Genomic DNA, 17,801 nt, shown 5'->3' with positions numbered 1-17,801 from the left:
ATGCTTCCCTCCTATCAGGAAAAGAGTAAGGATTAGGAGTGTTTGTAACAAGATAATGCGCAGCAAATGTTTGCAAATTCCTCAGCATTACTCCTCACATATCTAAAGAATGAGAGCTCTAAACTGTACTGGCAGGCCGTTACTCAGACCTTATATGCTGAATGATATCCTCTTTTGACCAGGACTTGACACCTAATATAGAGGAAGCCAAAGGTCAAGCTGTGGAGCACATGGAGTCATTTATAAAATGTCAGAGATCGGTTGTTGGAGGCTGTGGGAAAGTATTATCTGTTGGATGGCTTAAATCCTCCATCCTAGCTTGTCCTTTCTCCTCAGAAGATTCGGCTCACATTATGTTTATGGAAGCTGGAGTGGGGAGGGGGGAACATTCTGGTGTAGCAGATGATGGAGCTGTTCTTTTTTCCTAGTTATTATTTATTAGTAATTAATTTGCTGTATTTATTGGTCATGTATTTCTCCCCAAAAGACCTACAAATCATTAAATCCTTCTAGGATCACATATCAGGGAGAGTATTTAAAATGGAACAGCCAAGCGACTATTTAAATAAGCGTTCAAGCTCTGAATTAATGTATCACTGTGTTTGGTTGGCAAATAGATTTTGATGGAGTGGCTGATAGTGCAGACGTGTTTCTGGACAAGACTGGGTGCTGAGATCCCCAGCTTCTAGAGCCAAGAGCTAAAACACGTGAGCAGAAGAGGAAAATTTGGGGGTGAAATTAAAAAAAAAACCCCTCCATCCCTGACATTTTCTTGTGGTGAAAAAGTTGTGAACTACAGGGGAGAAGCAGAGGCCAAGGTGCCATAATATAGCCCTTCTCTCCAAGGCCAGGTCTGACGCAGGGAGTCCGACGCTTTGCAGGTTGGGACAGAGCAGGTCTGTGTGGTGAGCCAACCACAGAAACTCTGTCACCTCTGTGTGCCGCATGGAAACCCCTGTGTGCTGTCGCTGACAGCATCCCGCAACAGCCACATATTGATTCTGTCGATTTGTGAAGCATCAGCTGCATTTTGTTTCCCACATAAAGGTACTTAACAAAAGCTCCTGGTTTAAGAAACTGTAAGAACTCGCTTGATTAGGTGAAATATCTGCAAAACATCTCCCTTTAATTACTACCCCAAGTCCAAAAAAAGTTGTGATGCTGTGCAATGCCCAATTTACACTTCTGCTGGGAATCTTTGTAGAGGTTATGGTGTAGTCTAGCTATGTCGCTAATGTTGTTTTTGCTTGTGCTGATGCATTACTTGTTAAAAATGACTTTTTTCCTTCCTGGTTACACTTTGCTGTGTCCATTTTTTCAGGTGCAGATCTATTTGTCCCTCTAGTTTTTCCATTTCTTTGTGCATTCCCTCAAGTCCATTCCAACAATTTCAGTAATTTTCCTCTAGGAATTTGCTGATATTTTGAGTGCAGTATTATTCTTTATACTGGAACAACTGGTTGTTATTCCCTCACTGAAACATTCAAAATCTGTAGTGTAAAAGTAGCCAGAAATGCACAGAAGGAATTGTCAGATATGCACGTCAGGTTACATTGTAGGTTTTTGGCATAGGTTTCAAAACTGAGGAAAGGGGTTCATTTAAAAACACGTCTCAAAAAAGCTGGGACAGAGGGAAATATGACAATATCATATGATGTATGATCCATATGTTGTCAAATGGTGAAAGGTCTGGACTGCAGGCATCACCTGGACTCTTCTACTACGAAGCCATGCTGTTGTAATTAGATGCAGTATTTGATTTTGAATATTCTTGCTGAAATATGCAAGGCAGTACGTACACATGGTAGATGTATATATTAGTGAGCTAATGTTCCAGGCTGAAAATGCAGGAAAAATAAAAACAGTTAAAATTATAAACAGACAGAAGGTTTTGCACTACAGAAAGTCAAACTGTGTTTTTCAAAAGTTTAATTATTACATTCATCTGTGTCAGCGAGCTACTTGGTTTGGTAACCAGCTGTTCATGTTTTGTACGTAACCGGAATATTTTTTTCAGTTTTTCTTAAGTACTAGCCAAACAACCATTACTATTGATATCTAACATAGGTATTCAAGTCCTTGTAATTATATACATGTTGGAATCTATCAATTTCTGCTTGTTTGTAATTTTAATATTTAGCTCTGATCTTGCAGTGTTTTAGTGGTGAAGTAAAAAAAAAAAAAAAAATGTAAAATTTTATATTTTTGAATTTCTGATTAACCTTTTGCAATCAATAAATTGATCAGATCTTTTATCAGCTCTTAGGTGGATGTTTTCTTTTCCCATTTCATGCCTTTGATATACCGCTCATTTCCTGTAGTATTTTTTTTTAAATGTACCACTTCTTCTTTTACACTTTACACTCTTTACATTTGTCCAGTTTCCTCAACTTTTTTAAGGAAAGGATGCACCCTATGCTGAGAGATGCTATGTTTTCAGGTAATAACTCTTAGGAATGATTTTTTACTTTATGCCTTTTAAACTATGTGATCTTTGGCATTTTACACAGATTCAACTTAAGAAATTGGAACAAATGATTTTTTGATTGTTTTTTGCTTCATTTTTTTTGCAACAGGCTGCTTGAAACAAAGTGCATAAAGATATAATTTACAATTGGTTATTTGCAAAGTTGTCATTTATGTGTAGAAACAACACTGCTTCATTTGGATCAGGTGTTGAATGATTCATAGGTCAGTGTAAAATGACAAAAAAAACAAACAAACCCCAAAACATTTCTCTGAAAATGGTCAGATACATGGACTGGGCTGCAAATGAGTGAAAAAGCTGCCAAAAAAAAGTGCAGAGGAAAAACCTTCATAAAGCCTGGAGAACTATTTCTCAAGACCACTTTTAAAAAAAATACAATAAATCTGTCTCCTTGAACGGAAAATAAAAAGAAATGAGTGATGGCTCAAGGCTTCTGCAAAGTACTGAATTAAATGTGTAATTAAACGTGCTTTTTAGTAAAATACTTCAGGAGCTGCCACTTATGGTGACCTGTCATAACATTTTAATTTCTTTATGGAGACCCGGTCAAAGTTAGTGTATATCACCAAATATTTTGTTACGTTCATGACCATTAATTCCAAATTTACCATCATTTTACCTTTTACCAAGCCAAGATAAGGGAAACAGAATATATTAAAAACTTCAATATGCTAGCATTCTAGCATGCTAGCATTCTTATTATTGACGTGTTAGCATACATAGCATTATGTCAAAATACAAACTAATCAGTTTATAGCCTATATATAAAGACTCATGCTGGGTGTTGTAAGTGTATCACAAGAAATTACTGTCAAGAGCAATGCTTCTTCATACAGGGAAATAGAGCATGTTTTGTTGTGATAGAATCTGTCTTAGCTTCCGACAGCATGCTGGAGATACAGTGAGGTCCAGCTACGTTAGATCATCCTGCCAGGTTAAACCACATTTGCTGATTAGTTCCTATCTGCGTGATACGGATGTGCACGGGGAAAAGGCCAGAATATCTCTCTGAGCTATGTAAACTCATCACTGCTGGTCATGGCGCAACAACTCCTTCCCCCACAGATCTGCTCCGAGAGACAATGGCAAAGGTAAAGAACAACATGGCTCTATTTTGCAGGATGAGTCACAGATAGTGTCATCACCACGATGAGATGAAGAGGAAAGTGCCAGGGTGCCATGTCTTTATCGTGACTGCTCATCTCTCGCCCCGCTACATGGCTATGTATGAATGGTTGGTGATAATTTAGTTTAATCATAAATATGGGTAAAGATTGCCTCATTACCTCGTTATCTACCTCAATATCTGGCGGCAGGTTCTAAGAAATGAACGCTCATGTTGCAACTTGATGAAACTTATTAACCCTGATTTTGCGTTAGATAAGATGAGCACAGACTACAGCTGTGTGAAATGGTCAGTGTAAGTGACTCCAGCCCTTCAGAGGATCACAAAACTTAAATGAATTTTAAACCACAGTTTCTGTTTAAGCTACATTTCTTGGATTTTATACCGCACCGCTTGAAGTTACCATCATGCCACACACTCTGTGCTCTGTGGCACTGGATGGTTACGTCACTCAGTTACATCGACTTGGGTCTAACAGGGAAATGTTACAGCATTTTGTTTAAAAAAAAAAAAAAGTGAGTTTATGCGTGTGTAAGAGATATCCATGACTACAATCAAGAGCATGCAATAGGGGCTTTGCATATGGGAATATGGGCTTGCGTTACCTGGGGCTGAATAGAGTCTGCGAGGCATGTCTCGGTGGCTAAAATGAAGAGTTACATTTAAATGCTAATGAAAAACATTAATGATATGCAAAGAAAAATATCAGGATTGGAAGCAGCGTGGGGAGCCACACACAAATAAGTCACATATAAAAAGCCAATAAAAACTTCATGCAAAATGAGGCATGAATGCTTTCTTGTGCCACCAAATATTAGATTATGCAAGTAATCCTTTCAGTCAGTGATGGCTCGGAATTTGAGGAGGCACCGAAGGCCAAGCCGTGTCAAGCCATCGGCTCCTTTCGCCAGCTCGTCCCCACTGTTTGTGATTGATGACTATGGCTTGCACATGACCTAGCACAGTGAGGAGCCTCTTGAGCACTGACCAGCACTGAACAGTCCAGGGTTTTACTCGGTTTACATCATGGTAAAAACAGCCATCACCCTCCCTCATATTTCCAATACGTTGATGTTTTCTTGAACGCTGAAAAGCATCTTGATATCGCAGCCTTAGATCCTCTCTGTAAGGACTCATAAACTTTACATTTTCAATCAGATGAATTTAACGCAGACTTCCAACTAGAGCATGGAAAAATACGCTTTTGGTTGATGTCTCCTTCATGGTTTTGATTTCAGCTGTTTTCTTTTGTTGCCAGATATTCATCAGAGTTGCAACATAACCTACGTTGTTGATATTTTCATGGAGAAAAACCTTCGTTCTGCTGGGCTCAAACCCAGCATGGCAACAACTCTGCATTCACGTGCCAGCTGTGAATGTCACACCAGGTTTTATTGACAGCTGCAATGATTGCGTTTCATATATACTGTAATTACCACAGTCAAAATATTGTCTCAAGGCATGAGAAATGCTAAGGGGCAGGAATCTATGCAAAATACACACACAGCTGAGGGTTTGGTTTTTTTTTGCTTACACTGGTAATGTTTGCTTTTCAGTGAATTTTAGAGAAACCTGCATCATGCGTGCACGTTTTGGCGTGGAATTGTTCATGTTGAATCATTTTAACGTGACAAATCACTGGTGGAGGGACAGAGATGAAGATAACAGATAACAGAGCGGTGATATGAGAGTGTCGGAAGGGAAGACAAAGTGAGAGAGAGTGGGTAGTGTCTCGCGTTCTTTGGAGTGCATGTCTGAGCTCTGAATTATCTCTTGTGTCTCGGCAGACGAGGCAGAGGGCTAGGGTATCCGTGCTGGTGACTGTACATGAAACATTCCACGCCGGGTTCAGGACGGGGTTCCTCTTGACTCGTCGTCCGTCATTGCATAAAGCTCGCTCTCGGCTGCGAGGCAGCCAGTTCTTTTGTTAACGGCGCGGCGAGCAGTAAATTATCATGGTACTCGCTCACTGTTGAAAGCTCCATCACCTCCCTTTATCCCTGTCTCCCTAATCCACCTCTTGTGAACATCTGCTCCGATGGCCCACGGTGCACAAGCTCATGCCAGAGCTATTGTGCGCCACACAGCTGTGGCTGAAGCGTCTGTCTTCACTTCAGTAACATTGCAGACGAACTAAAGAAGATAATCTTTAAAAGAAATCGCAGGTAAATACCTGCATGCTTTTTTTTTTAAACCAGTGATTCAGAACAAGTCTCTTTCTGCTCTGCTGAAACTGAAGGCAAACTTGGACAAAATCAACCAAAAGCCAGTGAGACACACAAAAGCGCCTCATTAAAAAAATACATTCAGTGGAAAGTTGCTGAGCAGGCATGCTCTTTACAAAAATATCCACATTCACACCTGGGAGCCTTCCTGTATAAATATTGCAATTGCTCAGCAGATTTTCACTGCTGTGCTCAATTGCATCTCAAAGAGGAAGTCATTGAGAAGTATCTGGAGATGCGCTCAATATTTGGGCAAGACGCGATCTCCAGAATGCTGTATCTGCGCTGTGTCTGAGTCTCACTCTTAATTTGCATGTGTTTATGTGGCTAATTCTTCATAATGCTTTTTGGAGAGGAGTGAAAAGCTCTCCTCAGGGAGCGAACGGGCCCAGGTAGCCCTCACATCTGAAGAGTGGCCTAATGGGAAAGCAAACACGGTGATTACCAAGGCCCCTTTACAAGGAGCAGCCTGCAGCGAGAGTGCAGTCCTGCACCTGAGCAAGCATGGGTGTGTGTGTGTGTGTGGGTGTGTATTTTCTCGCTCATGTAGTGTATGTAGTTGGAGTTGACTGAACCACGTGGCTTCCTTTCTTTTGTTTGGGCAAGATTGCAAAACTACATTATCTATGATATGCTATTGCATAAAATAAATGTGGCATCAGTGCTGTGTAAACAGGATTCAAAGTACATTTTAAGCCTTTTGTGTTAGCATTATGGCAGCTGCCTTATACTTGTTTTTGTAATCTAAAAATGCATTTGGATGAGCTGATGGAGTTATCTAGTTGCAAGCTTGATTAGCAAGCTGCATCAATAAACTGTATGAGTCTGTGGGGATTAATTCACTTTTGGAGCGAGCCTCAAGGGGCAACTCCAGGAATGGAAGTTTGGGGCTTTGTTTATTGTTTTTAGCTCCCAGTGTACCCAAGCTTGAGGAAAAAGGATAAATGTGACTTGTTTAAAGAGATTTCAGAAATATTGGATATGATCTATGTAAAATCAAGAATCCTACATGAACAGGCCTGACAGTTCACCTCACAGCTACCCTATAAAATATGAGTCTTTGCCCTCGTAAACATGAAATGCAACGGAAATATGTAAAAATTTAAAATATGATTGGTTTATTTAGAGTTAGAGTTTTACTTTGTACCTATGCAAAATTATTAATGGAAGATTTACATTTAATGACTTAAAGTCAACCTTAATATGCTACTACTATCAAAACTAAAAAAAAAAGGAGTTCATGCAGATTTGTGCACAGTATGTTTACACATAGATGATAATAACAAATAGTGCAAATGTTTTACATGAAGGAATATAAATGTGGCAGGCTGATTCAATCAGCAATCAGGCTACTGATTACTAAGACTGGAAAACTAATACAAGCCAACACTGGTGACATGTCTTTGTATCATACTCTCATAGTGTATGACCAAAATTCAGTAAAATGTAATGGTACTGCTGCTAAGATTATTATGAACTCATACATAACTCAAACAAACAGAAATATGGAACTGGATGTTACAGAAATACTTTTTCATGAACCATTTGTGTACTTTTAATACATATTTTAAACATATACTATAACATATATTTATCATCTATTTACACTCTTCCTCTTTAAACAACAACAACAAAAAAATGATTCCCAGCATGGAAGCCTGCTGGTGTGGTGTGCCATGTCTCCTCGGGGAGCCCGGCTGCTGCATATAGAGGGGCTTTCTCTGAAAGCACACGGGCCCTCTTCACTCTGTGTTGACTTAGTAAATTACTTGGGATGTCAGGGCCCAACCACAGCTTATCCTCTGAGAGAGGGGGGTGGGGCAGGGGTGCGGGAGGTGTGGGGGCTGGGGGTGGTGGGTGCAGCGTGGCTGTGAGAAAACAAGTGAGTGTGAGAGCGAGGGAGGGAAATCATTGTAGAGGGCTAAGGTGCAGGTAGGAGCCAAAGTGTGCATTTACGAAGAGGAGGCCCGACTCAAGAATGAAAAAAACAACAACAACACAAGCAAAACCATAATAATAAAATAATTTTTGCACTTTATCTACAGCAGTATTAAACTTGTGCACATAAAATAATATTTGAGCAGCTATAATGGAAAAAGCATGCTCAATTTCAGAATAAAAGCTGATTTTCGGATGATAGCTATTACACAAAATTTCTTTTATGTCGTGTTTGAAGGTGCACAAAACGATCTGATCTTTTTCCCTAAGATATGCATACTGGTACTCTGCAATCATGACATCCTTACATTCACAAAACGTGTGCTATGTTTGCAGAAAAAGGCACCACATCTTGTTTTCTATCTCGTAATGGATCATTTTCAGAGTGCTGTGCTTCTTGTGCAGCCATCCAGGTGCTTGCAGGAGGTCAGTCAAAGAGAATCCTGCAGGACAAACTGCTGTATATGTTTTGTATGCCGGGCCCTTGGAACTGTCTGCAGTCTGCGCTCAGGTGAGAGGACTGCACACCTGTGGCAACTCTATCCTGTTTGCTTTGACACCTCGTATGCCGTCTCCTTCAACAACATATCTGTCATGCCCACACCCTCCCACACCAAACACCACACACGCATACACATTCCACTTTTTTTTTATGGTATATGCAGTTAACTTGAAAAGCACCAATTATGTCCCATCGCTGATTATTTTCTTGTCAGTTTTGGCAGAAAAATTATTAAAAAACAAATTAATTCCAAATATTTTACCTCAAGCAAACTGTGTGGCAACCTCTTTCTGTGACAGCAGAATTTCTTTTCTCACAGCTTAGCGTGCTGTTCTGCATAAAATGTGTTGAATTATGGGCTAAAACGGGCTTTCTGTTTGATGATGGCCTGCTTCCATCAACACTTGAACTGAGTCCTATGATCTGTTCTCTTACACTTCACTGGCTTCTTACATTTTTTTCCCTCTTTTTCCTAATTTTTTTCTTCAGAATCACATTTTCTCCTTCATCTGTCCGCAGATCACGCTAAGCCTTTGATAGAGATGGCAGTAGAGGGGGCATGGGAGCGACGGGGGTGGAGGTTGATGTGCGATTGTGGGTCGGGGTGTCAGTGGCTCCCCCAGGACCTACTATGAAAGGATGTGTCTGAATCCAGGGCCAAGTGAAGACAAAAAAAAAAAATGCTCTCAAAGAATAAAGAAGGGCTTTGTGTGTAACCATCTAGCCATGATCGTGCTACAATCAGCGTTTCTAATTTGTCATAACATGTTTTGCCATTTGTTGACATCCGTCATCCACCTTTACAGAGAAGTTTCCACACTTCCACGCTATTTGGATTACAATAAAATGTGGAAAATGTCCTTCAGAATTAAGTTTGTGTGGTAATTTAACCTCGATGTCACGTGTTTATCCCTTCAAATACAGTACAAAAAAGGAAATATAATGCTTTATGTGTGAAGATGGAAAAAGTTGATTGCCTCACGGTGTAAGGTGCAATAAATCTATTTTTCTTTGTCCATTTTACGTAAATGTACTGTAGATATATACATACATATTAACTGAGCCCCCAAAAAGTAGTGAAAGGTCCGAACAGTTTAATGTAACAGGTCCGGTATTTTCATTTAGTGCTTTCTAAAGTGGTTTTTAAAATAAATGTTCTTGTAGTGATGGATGTGTGCAGGGATCTGAATCAGCTGCAGCTATCTGGTCTTTTTTTGAAGAGTCCCATTCTCAGGCCTACAGATCTGAAGCGAAGCGCTAGAATGTCCTCTCTGATACAGACATTCAAAACTAACGCCATAACAGCAGCCCTCTGACACTGGACATTCACATAACGTGACTTCTAAGTTTTCCAGCGGCTAGAAGGAAGGGAGGGCAGCAACAAGAGCCTCTTTCAGAGGCATTTCACCGTTGATTACAGCGGCTGACTGCTCCCCGCGTTTGAACAATGCGACCACGAGGCCTTCGTGATTTGTAGCTTTGCTGGATTCGGCACTTCTGATAAATCATTAAATCACCTTTTGGGGAAAAAATGAGGTAGAAAGATTAAACCAGCATGAGAACCATATGGAGACACGGGGAGGAAAACAGGGTGCACAGAAAGAGATATGCTCAGTATGTCACTCATAAATATTAAATTCCCGATTTATATTCTTGTATAAATTAACTTTTGTCCAAATTTATAAAGCCGTCTCTCAAAAGACAGCTTTGTGCTTCAGTTACAAATACAGAGTTAGTCATAGCATGCAAGATTAATGAGGGAAATGATCACAAGACATGTTTACCGTTGGCCTGTCGAGTTGCTTTCCTGTTGCCTCTGGCTTGTTTGTGAGTCGTGTGATTTAGGACTCTATTAATCTACCTCTATGTTGTTCTTGATGTTTGCATCGAGTGACTGGCGGAGGGTTTATGTGAGGTGTACCTCCTTCGTCCTGGACTTGCTTAAAGCTAGAGCTCAGACAGGGAAAGTACAAAGCCTTGCCTGGTGGTCTGCACATATGCCTAGATGATCTGCCCAAAACAGCCTGGATGGTGGTGTGGCAAAGACACACCTGCTTTGTCAACACCATCTTCCTCACTACTGCGGCCAACTGAAAATCCATCCTGTATAATTGCAAAGACTGTAAGGCACCATAGATTTGAAGCAGATTTGATAGGAGAATACTGAATGCTTAATCTGAACACTTAAATGGAGTTTGAGCCATGTGTGGAGATCCTTTGTTTCCTGCTGTTTGCTATTTACAAGCGAAGGTTTAAAGTTATTAGATTAGCATTTCGGTATTGATTTATTGTGGGAAATTTGAGAGTTGTGTCACAAAAAGCAGTTTAGGTTATTGTTTAAGATGTTGCAAATTATGTAATTAACAAAAAAAAAGAGACTAAAGCTATCATTTAAAGCCATGTGAAAAAGAAGTTTTCACAGGACCTTCATAGAGTTCTGTAAAAAACTAAATACACCCCATGATTTAGTAGCTTGTAGAACCACCTTTAGCAGCAGCAACCTGAATCATTTTTACTGTCACTTTATTATCTCCCGCAGCACTCACCTCAAGGTCCTTAAAAGTGCTTACTTTAGTTCTTTGAGGTTTGCAGGCATTCATTTATGCACAGCTGTTTTAAGGTCCGACCAATGTTGTCAGACAGATGTCGTTACATTTGACTCTAGAATACTTTGGTATATAGAGGAGTTGACTGTGACGTGCCCAGGTCCTGTGGCCCTTCTTGCTTGAGAGTTAGTATGCGGTGTTGGGTGCTGATGTGTTTTGTTTTGGTGGCACTGTGCATTATGGTCAAACATCTCCACTTTGTTCTCAAATGCCAAAAGAACATTCAATTCAATTCAGTTTTACTTACAAAGCTCAAATCACAACCCCCTTTGAGCAAGCACTTGGCGACAGTGGGAAGGAAAAACTCCCCTTTAACAGGAGGAAATCTCCACCTCCAGCAGAACCAGGCTTAGGGAGGGGCAGCCATCTGCTGCGACCGGTTGGGGGTGATGGGAGGAAGTCAGGACAAAAGATACGCTGTGTAAGAGAGCCAGAGATTAATAATAATAACTAATGATTAAATGCAAAGTGGTGTATAAACAGAGTGAAAAGAGATGAGTGGGAAGGAAATGTTCAGTGTATCATGGGAAGCTCACAGCAGCCTAAGCTTAATGCAGCATAACTAAGGGAGGATTAAAGGTCACCTGATCCAGCCCTAACTATAGGCTTTATCAAAAAGTAAAGTTTGAAGCTTAATCTTAAAAGTAGAGAGGGTGTCCGTCTCCTGAATCCAAACTGGGAGCTGGTTCCACAGATGTAGGATCTGAAAGCTGAAGGCTCTGCCTCCCATTGTACTTTGAAATATCCTGGGAAGCACAAGTTACCTTGCAGTCTGAGAGTGAAGTGCTCTCTTGGGGTGTAATGGTACTATGACAACTTTATGATACGATGGAGAGTGATGATGAGGAGAAAGATTTCAAATTTAGTTCTGGATTTAACAGTATGGGGGAAAACATGGTCTCTCTTTCTAGTCCCTGTCGGTAATCTGGCTGCAGCATTTTGGATCAGCTGAAGGCTTATCAGGGAGTTTTTAGGACAGCCTGATAATAATGAATTACAGTTTAAGTAATAAATAGCATCACTCTGAGAAGTCCACTCCAGAAGTCTTGTGGCGTTCAGATGCAGCTTTGCAAACCTAGGTTTTTCTGCCATGCTCTGTTATGGCAAAGAGGCTTTCTCATGGCAACCCTTCCAAACAACCCATCCTTATTCAGTCTTTTTCTCACTGTACTGTCATGAACTTTAACATTTAACGTTCTAATTGAGGCCTGTAGAGTCTGAAATGTAGCTCTGGGGTTTTTGCAATTTCTCTAAGCATTAAACAGTCTGACCTAGGGGTGAATTTCCTGGGACATCCACTCCTGGGAAGATTGTGACATTGTGTTAACACACACAAGAATGTCTCAGACTAGCAAACTGCCAAAACTTCTACCATGAGTAAAATGATGAAAGATGAAATTGGCACACTCATCCAACACTGACACTGAAGCGTACAACCCTATTAAAAAAACACTGTACCTACAGTGCAAGTACCTTGAAGAGCAGTTGTGAATATTTTTACTTTATAATTTACTGCTTTACTTAAATGGAAGTACAAATCTTTTAGACAGATCCCTTGTTTTTTATTTATTTATTTTTTCCTTAGCAACTAACAAACCAGAAGTCTGTGATGTTCATCCAACAGAGTGATCCTGGTTCATCACCTTTGACCTCAAAACCTCACCACCTGAGTGTTGCCGTGCCCCCTCCACACACCAACGTTCACCTGATGTTGGGACAGACAACCTGGTTCTCGAAACAGGGGAGGCATGACAGGGCAGGTCACCGGAGAGAGCGCAAAACAAAGAGTCAGATTTCACAGACCCTCTATCAATCAAACATCTTAGAAGCACAGTCCCACTACCTTCAGGAATCCCACTGGCTTCAAAGGGAAATGTGTGAGGGATTTTTTTTCCTCGCTTCTGAACATAGGATTGTTGTAGATCAGCGGCAGTGTTTATTGTCCTTTGTTGTAACATCCTCGGGCACAACCTTAGGATGTCACTAAAACCCTTTTGTGTTTACCCATATGGTAATAATACAACGCTGAAATAATACAGCAAAAAAAAAAATCCTTTGTTTCCCATATTTGCAAAGTAATACTCAACGCTGCACAGCAAGCAGGGGCAAGATCTCGTACATTCCCAAACACAAATTAAGGCATGACAAATGAATTCACTTACGCTGTTGTGTGTGTTGCTAAATGCCAAGTCTGCTTTGTATACAGCTCGACGAAATGACTGGACTGAGACAAATGGGCATTGTTTTGGTGTGAAAAGCAGCCGAGACGTTTGTGCTGCTTTTCTAGATTCGCCACAGATTCAACTAAATCAGCTCAGGAAGGTGACTATAAGCATTGTTTGTAAAGTGTGTAAACCTCTGCCTCTATCTATTGTTTTTAGCAGTTTCTTTAAACGGTTATTGATTGGCACAGATGCCTGTTTTCAGGTGCTCTATAGGCTGATGTGGTTAGGCATGGATGTTTGCTTTGCTCCTTACCACCTTAGGCACTCTGTCTCCTTCGCACATCTACCCACCTCCTGCCTTGATTTGGCTGTGCACCTGTCTGGTGGAGGCAGCTGTGGGTGGGCGGGCCTTAGCTGTCAGTGGAACATTCCAGAGAAGAAGTCACCCCGTTAATCCCTTGGGTTTAGGCCAGACAGCTCCCCACCTCCTTCCCTCCCACCTTCATTACCTCCAGTACCCTCGGTTGCCTCCCTCTCTCTCTCTCGTTGTCCTTTGCACGCGGTTCCCACTCTCAGCCCTGGTCAGGCTCAAATGGAATACTGCTATGTCAAAGTTGGACACTGAGAATGAGATTAAAGGACAAGTAACCCCCCTCCGCATGCACACCAACCCTCCAGCTCCCAGGCCCAGAGGTTTTAATCCCCCCAAATATTCAAGAATGGAAAAAAAATCATGTCCAAATCTGTAGGCTTATTTTTGGGAAGGAAAAACATTAACAGACACAAAACTTATAGTGTCCATTTTAAGTTTATATGCAAAAATACTGTGACTTTATCAGTCTTGAATCAATAATTGTTGTCATGAACACACGTTTTTAGAAATCTGCTGTCCATTCCCTCTGTTCTCCGAATGTGTGCCTGTGTGTGTAATTAGTGGGTGTGTGTAGGTGCGAAGACCATGTGTATAACTCTGTCTACTGGAATTTAAAACAAGAGTCTCTTTATCTCCCTGTGAAATTCTGATGTCAGGCCAGATCCCGAACTTGGCAGCCACTCCATTCAGCTGGAACACATAAATGAGAAAAGTATCACAATTCACCCTAAAAGCACAGAAGATGATGTTCCCTTCAAGTTTTCCTTCGACTCTGCTGGCGCTCTATCTATAGCAGAACATTTTATCTCGCTGTGTGGAAGGGGTGACTAATGCCGTGTGTGTCTGTGTCCAGCAAGGAAGGCTGAGCTAGTTCTGGACAACAGCAACACTTGTGTTTTGGTGCAGGAAGTTTATAGACTACAGATGACTGATTGAAGCAGACAATTGAAGCAAACAGGGCCATATTAAATGTTTTGAAAACAAGTCTGATGTGTGTATGACAATACAGTGCATCTGGAAAGTATTCTCAGCACTTCACTTGTTCCACATTTTGTCAAATTACAGCCTTATTCCACAATGGATTAAATTAATTTTTCACCTCAAAATTCTACAGTTTCTGCAGCACTGAAGGTCCCAATGAGCACAGTGACCTCCATCATCTGTAAATGGAAGATGTTTGAAACCACCAATAAGGCCTGTATGGTAGAGTGACCAGACAGAAGCCATGCCTCAGTAAAAGTCACATGACAGCCTGCTTGGAGTTTGCCAAAAGGCACCTGAAGCACTCTTGGACCACGAGAAACAAAATTCTCCGGTATGATAAAACAAATATTAAACTCTTTGGCCTACATGCCAAGCATCATGTCTGGAGGAAACCAGGCACTGCTCATCACCTGGCCAATACCATCCCTACAGAGAAGCAGCATGGTGGCAGCATCATGCTGTGGGGATGTTTCAGTAGGAACTGGAAGACTAGTCAGAGTCAAGGGAAAGATTAATGCAGATGAAAGATGAATGTACTGAGACATCCTTGATGATAACCTGCAGTCTGGACCTCAAAGGTTCATCTTCAAACAGGGCAACGACCCTAAACACACACCTAAAATAACAAAGGAGTGGCTTCAGGGCCACTCTGTGAATGTGCTTGAGTGGCCCAGCCAGAGCCCAGTCTTGAACCCGGCTGAACATCTCTGCTAATAAGTCTGAAAATGCCTGCGCACCCACACTCTCCATTCAACCTGATGGCACTTGAGAAAGTCTGCAAAGAAGAATGGGAGAAGCTGCCCAAAAATAGGTCTGCCAAGCTTGTAGTGTCATACTCAGATAATTTGAGGCTGATGCTGCCAAGGGTACTTCAACAAGGTATTGACCAAAGGCTGTGAATACTTATGTAGATCTTATATATTCTTTATTTTGAATAAATTTGCAAAACTTTAAAGCAATATTTTTTCACTTTGTCATTATGGGATATCGTGTGTAGATTTTTGAGATGAAAAATTAATTTAATTCATTGGACTGAGGCTGTGACATGACTCAATGTGGAACAAGTGAAGCGCTGTGAATACTTTCCAGATGCACATTATGACAGAAAGCTGTATGAATGGGAAATAGATTGTCTGTCTTTGTATGAAGGAGAAAGAAAATCTACTTACCACTATTTTCCTATTTTATTTACTTAGCATTAGCATGTATTTGTCTCCAAAATGCACTCATACACTCTATGGACTCACCCTGCCTAAGCACACTTTAGGCTCCAATAAAAACAGTACACACAATTTATGCTTACTTGAACAAAGTAATCCCATTTAAATTGTATAATGAAAGCAAACAACCACTAAGAAAGTTGCACTAATTAAGCCACTGTAGCAAAAAGAAGTATGAAAAGGCCCCTTGTGTGAATTCACCTAGTCCTTTATGCTGCTTATTTTTCGTTTGCACCCCATCCATTAAAAAGTCACACCTCCTCTAGCAATTCATTTTCTTGAGTGTAATGTCAGACCGTGCCCTGCCATACTGGCTGGACTGCTGGGGAAGCAGTAAGAGAGAGGCTCCCAGGGTGCACGCTGTCCTCATGCTATTTACCCACAGACCAGAACCCCCTCTGAAGGCCAGGGGGAAGCCATGGCTGGGCCAGAGGCTATTAAAGCCCTGATGGCTTTTGACAGTAATTTCTTCATGAGTCCACAGCCCGCAGGGCCTGCCAGCAGTAAGATCGGGTGCCTCCTCTTGCCCATTAAAGCACACAAACTGTGCCCACAAATCACGCTCAATGGTATCTCTGTGCTCAGGGAGTGTGTTTGCACATATGCGATAGAGAGAAGTGAGGAAGCACGACTAAGGAGAAGAGGAGGGGGGAACTGTGAGAAGGTCCTGGTAACTGGGCCAAAAGGTTTGGATGCCTTTCTTCAACTACTCCATCAGTTCAGGCAAAAGTCCAAGCCATCAGGGAAACATATTCGGAAAACCACACCTTGACGTGAAGCCAAATCATAAACTGTGTTTACATGCATTTGAGCCCAGGGGAGTAGAAACTACACAACAAAGCTTTAGCATTGTGTTGGTTATGGGACGGAGCTTCGGTAGCAGACATCTGGCTTGCTATAGGTTGATGCATTTGCTGGTACACCTGCAACTAGTATGGTGACCTTAACAGATTGTATGGTTGTTTGAGAAAAGCAAATGTTTTCGTGGGCATGGTGCTAACATCACCTTCAGGTTGACAAACCAGGAACGTGGTTGGAAATTTAGAATTAGCAGACTGTATTTTAGTACATAGAGCATCACAGATGGCTGGAGCTAATCAAAAGGCAATTTTTAAAAATATATAGATATATAGACAGACTTGGTTGGATACTTTGTTTCTGGGAAACACAAATCTAAATATCCCTACTACTTTAGGCCAGTTGCTTCAGATATAACTTTTCCTTTGCTGTGGATGGAGAGGGGACTTAAAGAGGCCAGAGGTTATCTATAGCTAATCCACCATCGGTTATAATCTCTCCTCTGGTTCCCCCGTGGTGTTAAAACCAGACCATTGGGTCGGATTATATCAAAGAAAGGAGAGCAATGTGCTAATCATAAATTAGAGGATAAGCCTGAGTGAGCAGGTCAGCCTGAGGTCAGCCGCTGAGCCCTATAGAGGATTGTATGTGTGAAAAGCCACAGCTTACCACTTAGCCTCAACACAATAAATAATCAGGCAGGAACAATGTACAGTAGTGCAAAGCGTCACGGCTGCTCTGAGCTGAGAGCTGTTTCTAACAAAGAATCTATTCAAACTTTATTTTGACTCTTTGGGTTTGCATTTAAGTATACCATAATCAACCATACAAGCGTGTGCACACAAACAGAAACTCATATAATGCCCTCCTAATGGGCACTCATACTGTACAGAGCTGAGAATAGTCTATTTATCTGTCTTCAGTCAATATGACAAAACTGTAAAACAGCACCATCTATTTTTTTTTTTTTAATTCTCCAACGTTGCCTTAGGGGAATTGGAAAACTGTCTTTAAATGGGATGATACACGACCTCTGCTATGTATGACTAATACTTGGCTCTTAAACACTGTGTCAACAAGGTGTTTTATTAAAGACACAGCAAGAAAAGACAAAATGGCAAAGACATTACAAGATTTATATAACGAGGGAAAATACAGAAGACTAATTGGATCCAAAGAAAGTTGCTGACCTGATTCATCCTCTTTGACACATTAAGCAGACACAAGGAGCAAAATATATAAAAGAGTTCTTTATTTCTAGTAATCATGAATATATGCGAACATGTAGAATGTTGTTTATGATGCATCTTCCAAACATTCTTGCAAACTGCTTTACAAAGTACATGAAAAGATGAAATAGGTCAGTACGTGAGAGA

The sequence above is a fragment of the Pelmatolapia mariae genome, linkage group LG13 (assembly GCF_036321145.2).
Source record: "Pelmatolapia mariae isolate MD_Pm_ZW linkage group LG13, Pm_UMD_F_2, whole genome shotgun sequence".
Lineage (NCBI taxonomy): Eukaryota > Metazoa > Chordata > Actinopteri > Cichliformes > Cichlidae > Pelmatolapia > Pelmatolapia mariae.
The sequence above is the reverse complement of the archived record's forward strand: the minus strand, read 5'-3'. Positions refer to the sequence as shown.